This window comes from Eurytemora carolleeae, unplaced genomic scaffold (assembly GCF_000591075.1).
Source record: "Eurytemora carolleeae unplaced genomic scaffold, Eaff_2.0 scaffold416, whole genome shotgun sequence".
Taxonomy (NCBI): Eukaryota; Metazoa; Arthropoda; class Copepoda; order Calanoida; family Temoridae; genus Eurytemora; species Eurytemora carolleeae.
The window spans coordinates 235,384-245,054 of NW_019396362.1; positions in this window are offsets into that span (position 1 = coordinate 235,384).

The window sequence follows — 9,671 nt, forward strand, 5'->3', positions numbered from 1 at the left end:
TAATAGATAATTTAAAAACCCAGATTTTGAGAATTCCAATAAAAATATTTCAATGCATAATGTAGGCTTAATCATACATTTACTGCATCGGTTACCTAAAAACTTGTTTATGCAATTCTTAAAATACTATTTATGTCTAACCGGAAATACGATTTATGTCGAACCGGAAATAATATTTATGTCGAACCGAAAATACTATTTATGTCGAACCGAAAATACTATTTATGTCGACCCAAAAATATAATTTATGTCGAACCGAAGAGTAAAAACGGAAAGTTAATTCGTACTTAAAGGGACTGTCTACGTAATTTTGGGTGGTTTATTTGTTTAAAAAGAGGGGCATGTCCGGTTCACAACGTATTTATCGTCTACGAGAAAATTTCTCAGATATCCTTGTTTTTTAGTTCAAAGTTGATAATTTCCCGTTCTGGTTTCTTCATAAAAGTTACTTACGGATTTATACAACAGAAAAAAGGAAATAGCAAGATGTGAAATCAACCATATCTTCTACATTAAAATTTATTACAAGGGTGTACACATGGGAGGGAGGGCAGTGCCCCTCTAGACCTGTAATGGGGGGCTTATAGTCCCCCCCCCCCTAGAACTCAGAGCTAAAACACTTTTCAAATCTGAAACTGAAGAGTGAAGAGCATAACAAAGTTAGTTTGCTGTTTTTTTTTCTGCTAGTTTTGTTTGTAGGATGGATAAAGTATATGTATATACTTGCAAGGTAATTGGACTTTATGTGAACCTTTAAAGTATCCAAGAAGCCAAACGTTTTGAATTTACAGTTCAAATTGTAACCCCCCCACTGGGAGCTCCATGGGGGGGGGGGGGTCCGCGCATATTCGACCCCCCAAGATTTATTTCTGTGTACGCCCTTAACACTCGCTTTCAATTTTAAAATTGAGAAAGCAAAGGTTAAAGACGACGTATCTTAAAAAATGCTTAATTTAACACATCTTGTGTCTTTTTTGTTTACCATGAAGGAAAAATATAATTAAGTTTTTATCAAAATAATTAATTGTTTTAGTTTTGTAACTACAAATGACTGTTATATAAACTTTGTAATTTCTTTTCATGAGCTGGCGGTAAATAAAAAACAACAACATTGTAAAAAACTTCTCTCCTTCTTTTAAGTAAGTGTAAGTTGCTCAATATTCTTCATTAATTTAAATAACTTCATCAGCAGACAGAAGAAACCAAAAACTGTCTAATAATTGTCGTCTTCTTTTTCATTTACCTAAATATCTCTCAGCTCTGTATGTTTAATTTGTAACTAGTTTGGAAACCCAGCTTTGCACAGATACTATGCTTTCTAAGTTGTCATAGAGCTTTGAAACAAAAATTAATTTCTATTCGATTTATCTGTGATATTCAACCGTCCCCATCGAATAGAAATAAAATTACCGCCGATATGGTTTAAAAATGTTGATCTCTATACGACGGCTTTATTAATATACCAAAAAGTTATTTTATTTGAAAGATAAAACTGAAAGAATTCTTTTTTTTGGTTTTCCTCAAAAGACCGCGAACATATTTTCTAATTAAAATTGATAAATAATTAATCTAAATCTATTTATGCCCTAAAATGTTTCTTTTTTGCCTTTAGTTTATTTATTAATTAAGGTAACGAAGATACACGGATGTTGTAAATGTATTTAATTATTTCATTAAACTGCAGTAGAAGAAATTTATAGTTTCCCAATTAGGAATTAAAGGGGCTGTGCACTAAATACGAACAATCATCGATCTCCTCTGATTTTCTATAGCCATGCCATGTTAAGACATGTTTATAAAATTGTAACCCCCCCCCCCTCTTCTCCGGCCGGAGGAATTAGAGGCACTTTTGATTTGCCCCCCCCTCCCTCCAAAATAAATATTTTCTTAATCATTCAAAATTAAATCCATCCAGTCAAAGAAAGGTTCCAGGTCCGTTCTTGAGAAGTCAAAAGAGCACCAGGTCGCACTGGTAACCCTGTGGCAAATAAAGGAATTAGTCTTTGCCACAATCTCAAATTTTATATCTTTGCAACCTGGGATCGAAGTCTATAAAGGAGTCTTTGTCACAAAAGCTATTTTTCTAACCCCGAAATCTATCACAGATGGTGTAAACCGATGATATTTCAAACTTTGATTATTTGATCTTTATAATTTATGGTTTGAAATATCTAAGGTCTACGACATCGGATTGCTAAGATATAGGGGGAAATACTTAGAGTCTGTGGCAAAAACTCATTTCCTTTGAACTGTCTTTCGTCGGCTCTAAATGTTCAACTTTGAATCGGTGGTTTCAAGTTGAACTGGCAGTTGTTCAATAACGCAGCTCAAATTCATTAGACCTTGGAATATTTCAAACTATGACTTCTGTTTGATTGATCAAAAAATCTAAGTTTGAAATATCAAAGGTTTGCATCATCAGGTTGCAAAAAACTACTTTTTAAAAATCTACTATGCAGAGCAGACTGAATTTCAAATATTTATTCTATGTTTGATAAATAATATTAAAAACTGATATATTGATCTATGCATATATATATAGATATATAAACTGAAAGTAAGGCGGGGAATATTTCAAACTATTTAAAACTTATTAAACTTCACGCGCAGACAAATATAGAAAATAGAAACAAAAAGTTTTATTTTTCCATACTTTGTTCAATAAATCGATATTTCAAATATGGAAAAATTTAAAAACATGTTTTCCTTTGATCCTTGATAGTCTTTAATTGTTATAATCAAAAGAGGGAGGGGCATTCAAAATTTAAGTAATTTGAAAGATACATTTAGTTTAAAAAGTATATTTAAAGAATTGGATTCGTTTCTAGATAACTATTTAACTTTTAACGAAAAAAAGTCAACTTTACTGTTTGGATTTCAGTGCCCTATTGCTTACGAAAAAACCTTAATTAATTGGAATTTGAAAACATTTTAGTAAATAATTATGAATTTGAATTCTATATATTTTAACTGTGCCTCGTCCCTTTATGAAGTTAAGAGAAGTGAACTAATTACTTCTCAGTAATTAGTTCAGAATTAATGCTCGAGTAATCAGATACACTGTAGAGCTTAGAGTTTAGATACCAATATATATAGAGACTTCAGGGGAAGAAAGTCACAAGCTATGAATTGTTTAAAACCTGACAGGTAAGGTACGCCAAATGCATGGGTTGGAACTTTTGTCCCCTGTATTTTTTTTACTGTTTGCTCGTTTGTTTAAAGTTCATAAACTTCAACATGTATTTAAAAAAAGTAGACAAGAAGAATACAAGGCTAGAAATAATTTAAAGGGAAAAAAGGATTACATAAATAGAAACAAATGGAGCTCTTTAAAATTCACTTTTAATCAGATTTATAGCCCATTTCAAATTCACTTTAAGTCAGATTTATAGCCCATTTCAGATTCACTTTAAATCAGATTTATAGCCCATTTAAAATTCACTTTAAGTCAGATTTATAGCCCATTTAAAATTCACTTTAAGTCAGATTTATAGCCCATTTCAAATTCACTTTAAATCAGATTTATAGCCCATTTCAAATTTACTTTAAATCAGGTTTATAGGCCATTTCAAATTTACTTTAAATCAGGTTTATAGCCCATTTCAAATTCACTTTAAATCAGATTTATAGTCCATTTCAAATTAACTTTAAATCAGATTTATAGCCCATTTCAAATTAACTTTAAATGAGATTATAACCCATTTCAAATTCACTTTAAATCAGATTTAAAGCCCATTTCAAATTCACTTTAAGTCAGAATTATAGCCCATTTCAGATTCACTTTAAATCAGGTATATAGCCCATTTAAAATGGAATACTTAATTAGTGTAAACACGCGACCACATTGCAGGTTTCCATTACGAACTTTTATATGCTCATTTGCGTTAATTAAATTCTTGAGCTTTTTCTTTGATTGGTTAAAAGAAAGTGTTTTTACAAGTGAGAAATTAATTTCTTTAATGGATGTTGATTAGCAGAATAAGTTTATTGTATTATAAAGAAAGAAAAGAAATAAAAAATTACAATTTACAACCAAGAAAGGTCAGATTCAGCAAGGTACATCTAAATCTTTCTTCTATATATAAATTTGACTTGTCTGTCTGGGTGTCTGTTTGGGTGTTTGTCTGTTTGTTTGTATCCAATAAACGTCAAAACGGCTGAACTGATCGGGCCCAAATTTTTTTGTGGGACATCACTTGATCACAGGTTTAAAGGTTTTTAATTTTGTAAAAAAAATTAAATTCTTGAAAATCCACGATTTTTTTTTTAAATCCGCGAAATTTTTTTCTTTGTTTTAAAAGGTAAACAAAAAGAACATGTTCACAATTTAAATAGATGATGGACGCGAAGCGCCCTAAAAGCCTAGTATTATAAAAAATTGGCTTCTTTGTTGGTTTGTCTTTTTGTTTGTTTGTGTCCAATAAACGTTTAAACGGCTGAACCCATCGGGCTTTAAAACTTTTTGTGGAGACTAATATGCAAAAAAAGAATATGGCCGATCAAAATTGCAACATTTTGCCTAAAATATAGTCGATTATTATTTTTGCTATACAGAAAAAGTAGAAAAAGTATGCGAAGCTCCCTGCAACTTAATAAAGTAAATTCTATACTGAGCGTGAAGGGCTGTTAAGAAATTAGATTATACGAATACTCTTGTAGAATTTAACTTAGAAATCTAAACCTTCAAAACCTTACTCAATACACTTCCTTTCATAAACCTAGCAGCTTTCAAAATTTCTTCATGTCTTAAAGGGTTTTGAATAAAAGGTGTTGTATCTTTTAGTCCTATGTTTCTACTAGTCAAATGTATCTCCTAGTCTCCAACTCCTATCTCTGTATCTCCTAGTCTCCAACTCATATCTCTGTATCTCTATTCTCCAACTCCCATACAGCTGTATCTCTATTCTCCAACTCCTATCTCTGTATCTCTATTCTCCCACTCCTATCTCTGTATCTCTATTCTCCAACTCCTATCTCTGCATCTCTATTCTCCAACTCCTATCTCTGTATCTCTATTCTCCAACTCCTATCTCTGTATCTCCATTCTCCAACTCTTATCTCTGTATCTCTATTCTCCAACTCTTATCTCAGTATCTCTATTCTACAATTCCTATATCTCTGTATCTCTATTCTCCAACTTCTATCTCTGTATCTTTATTATTCAACTCCTATCTCTGTATCTCTATTCTCCAACTCCTATCCATGTATCTCTATTCTCCAACTCCTATCCCTGTATCTCAATTCTCCAACTCCCAAACATCTATATCTCTATTCTCCAACTTCTATCTCTGTATCTTTATTCTCCAACTCCTATCCCTGTATCTCTATTCTCCAACTCCTATCCCTGTATCTCTATTCTCCAACTCCCACACATCTATATCTCTATTCTCCAACTCCTATCTCTGTATCTTTATTCTCCAACTCCTATTCCTGTATCTTTATTATCCAACTCCCATACATCTGTATCTCTATTCTCCAACTCCTATCTCTGTTTCTCTATTCTCCGACTCCTATCTCTGTATCTTTATTTTCCAACTCCTATCCCTGTATCTCTATTCTCCAACTCCCATATGTCTGTATCTCAAATCTCCAACTCCTATCTCTGTATCTCTATTCTCCAACTTCCCTATATTTGTATCTCTATTCTCCAACTCCTACCTCTGTATCTCTATTCTCCAACTTCCCTATCTCTGTATATTTATTCTCCAACTCCTATCTCTGTATTTTATTCTCCAACTCCTATCTCTGTATCTCTATTCTCCAACTCCTATCTCTGTATCTCTATTCTCCAACTCCTATCTCTGTATCTCTATTCTCCAACTCCTATCTCTGTATCTCTATTCTCCAACTCCTATCTCAGTATCTCTATTCTCCAACTCCTATCTCTGTATCTCTATTCTCCAACTCCTATCTCTGTATCTCTATTCTCCAACTCTCATATATCTGTATCTCTATTTTCCAGCTCTCCTATCTCTGTATCTCTATTCTCCAACTCCTATCTCTGTATCTTTATTTTCCAACTCCTATCTCTGTATCTCTATTCTCCAACTCCTATCTCTGTATTTCTATTCTTCAACTCTAATATCTGTGTATCTCTATTCTTCTAAGCTGTATCTATATGTAACTGTTAACTGTATCTAATATATATTTTAGAAAAGAAGTCTCTAAACTGAATCAAGTTGGATCAAAAGTTTTAGTTTGAGGTGCATTCTATTTCAGAAGGGAAAACTCATTTTCTTCTTTCATCCATTTCATTTGTCTTATTTTGTCTTTCTACCCTCCTGCTTCCTTTCCACCTTTTTCTAACATTTGATTCTTTCTTTTCTTCTGTACCTTTCTACAATCCTGCTCCTTTTCCTCCTGTCACTATCATTTGATTTCTTTATTTCTTCTGTGCGTTTCTACAATCATGCTTCCTTTCCTTCTTTTTCTAACATTTTATTCCCTCCTTTCTTCTGTAACTTTCTAGTTTCATCCTTTCTAAATCTAAAATCCACCCTTTCTTCCTTGAGATATTTGTATTTGTCTGGTTTTCCGATATCAAAAGGAGAGAGAGTAGGATCTTGGAACACGAGGAATATGAAGAAAACAACCTGAATGGAAGCGGAGGGGGGGGGGGGAAGGGGGGGAATTATGTTTATCATATTCGTATATTCGTGGAAACTAAGTGAGGGGATTGGACGAAATCTCTAAAGTCATCCTATTTAAAAACATGAATTTGAAAAATATGAATTCAATATTTTCCTTTTCTGTTATCTTAGAAACCCAGTCCAGGTGTAAAAATCCAAAGAATTAGGATTATCTTTAAATCTTTTAATTTTCTTCATTTGGAATTACCATTTTTCTCCTTTTCCAACTAGAAAAGACAAAGAAACCTAAATCGTAACATAATGCATGTTGATTTTTCTTTAAGGTTAATATTACAAGATGACTCGGCACATTCCTACTTCATTTTGAAATCGTTCGTTCCTCGTCCGTTCGTTTCCAAATCTCTCCATCCCCGCTTCGTTCTTTATGTTATTGACCGAAAACAGTTTCGGCAATTCATTAACGATTATGTCACGGTGGTTGATCGTTTAAGATGTCTAATTTTGTATGATGTTGAGTTTTAGGAACGATGGCATCGTTAAAGGTAATTTCCTTGCATTCCGTGAAAGAACGACCGTTCCCCGTTTACGACGTCAGTCCTATTCATACAATATATTTTAGCTATCAAGCAATTTGATTTTTCAAACATTCTATTTATCTTACACTCTATTTTTCTGATGTTTTCTGTCTGTAAACTATATATCCACCTCTTTCTAACTATAATTGGAGCTAATCAAAACAATTTAAGTTTTTTATAGTTTATTAATACACAAAGATTCGGATAATCTCCTCATCAGTTAATAAACATGGTTAAACTATGTGTCTATCTATTTTTCTATCTATCTATCTATCTATCTATCTATCTATCTATCTATCTGTGTTTATCTATCTAACAACCTATCTATTCGTTTCCCCTGGTTTAAGTTTAATGAAAAAACTAGGGTTTCAGAAACTGATATAACATTTTAATGTACCTAGAGATACGCATAGGTACCTGATTGAAAGTATTTCACAATGTTTACATGTAAAAACTATGTTAGCTAGCAGATGTGTGTCTTTCTATGAGACTTTCGAAGCAAGTTCTAAGCTTTGCATTAGATTTCTTTCTAATTTATGTAAAAATGACCTTAAAACAGTTCTTGGCAGAAATTTATTTTCTATTGCAAATGAGTACTGTAAATCCTTCGGATCTTAGTAAATGTTAGCTGAGAAACAAATGAAATATTTTGATGTCCCATTGGAACATGCATGGAAAGTTCCGGTTTTACAAGAACTTTTAAATACAAGAATGAATAAGTTATATGTTGAAGAATTCGATGATTACTTAATAACTGAAATGATAAATAGGTTATGTAATGAGTAAAGATCAATGTTGTCTATTTGTGCATAATTTTGCATATTTTTCTCTTTTCTTTTGGAAACCTGTATTTTCAAAAATTTATTTCAACAAATTTAAACTACACCATTTATATTTGTATTCATATCTTTGTGTGTGAATAAATCATTATAATTTAATAATTATTTCCTATTTTAAAGATAAAAAGAACCATTTCACATTTATCATTTACGAGATAAATAAAATAATTATAAATTTAAAGAATATATTTTATCCCTGAGTTTGTGTAAAGTTTAATGAAGCATGATTGAATAGATTATAGTCTGAAGTTATCTTTATCTACATAAATCTACAAGTTTTCTCATTATTTAAACTTATTTAAAGTTAGAACAGGGTTCAATCTGTTTATAAATAAGATTCCAGGGCGCTTCACGCTCATCTTTTTTGTCCTTCATAAACTTTAGGATTTCGCAAATGTTTCTGTTTTTATTGGTGAATTTTCTAAACAAAATTTTAAACGATTTTTTTGGAGACAAAAATCTTACCTGAGGCCGAATTTAAAGATTTTGAACTGTTTCGCTGAACCGCCAATAGCCAGTTCAAATTAAGCGCCAGTTTAAATATTGCAAAATTTACTACTAAACCAATCATCTTTGAAACGCGTCTCAACTTTGAACCGCGTCAAATTCTTCAAATTCGGCCTCAGGTTCGGAACGGTTCCGCCATTTTGAAGTTAACTTAGGACTCAAATAAACCCAAATGCTGACAGGCAAAATATATTTACAGAAGAAAGGGATGGTTTATAATATGTTAAGCAGATCAAAGAAAACAAATCATATTATATACTTGAAATAAATTGATTTATACTATTATTGGTAATCTTTTAAAAGTGGGAAAGGAATCTTGTTTTTCTATAAAGGAATTGAGTCTTTGCAACAAACTCTGATTTTCTAATCCTTATATTTTTTCAACCCAATGTCGCAGACCTTAGCTATTTCAAACTATGAATTATGTTGGATCATATAAATTAAGTTTGAAATATCACAGGTTTACACCATCAAGTTTTAAAGAAAGTTAGGATTAGTAAATCTGTGTTTGAGTCAAAGACTCAATTTCTTTTTCTATGTTCTTCCTATTTTCGCAATTATCGATCCAGACTGTTATTAAAACTGGGCCGACCAACTTTGAAGTGTCGCGATACCTTGGCCTTTAATTTTATCTGATCTTACTTTGTAGCCCTAACCATGTAGATTTTAGAATAATAATGCACTTATAGTTTAAGAAATAAATGAAAAAAAATCTCATTGATTTTTAAGTGGGAGCTTGCCCACCTTTGTATCACTGTGATTTAGCTTTAACTTTTGCTCCTGGTAACAACATGGTGAAAATCTAGCATGGTTTAGATATGGAGTTGACCAATGTTTAGATTCATGTATTAATAAAATCAAATTTACCGCTTGTAAACTAAATTATTTAAAATTGCATCTGAATTATATGTGTATGGGGGTCTTGAGGGCGACGGGGAGGGGGCGGAGAAAAGGGCTCACTGACAAGAGTATTATGAGAGAGAGAGAAAAATAACCAGACAAAAATGAATGATGAATTTCATGGGGATTAAAGCTTGATATTAAATAAAATCAATGGAAAAAAGTGAATTAGGGAAAAAGAAAAGGAAAAAGAAAAAGAGCTAGGTGGAGCTTGGATACAGAAGAGAAATATTGGGAAAAAGAAAGGAAAACGAGCTAGG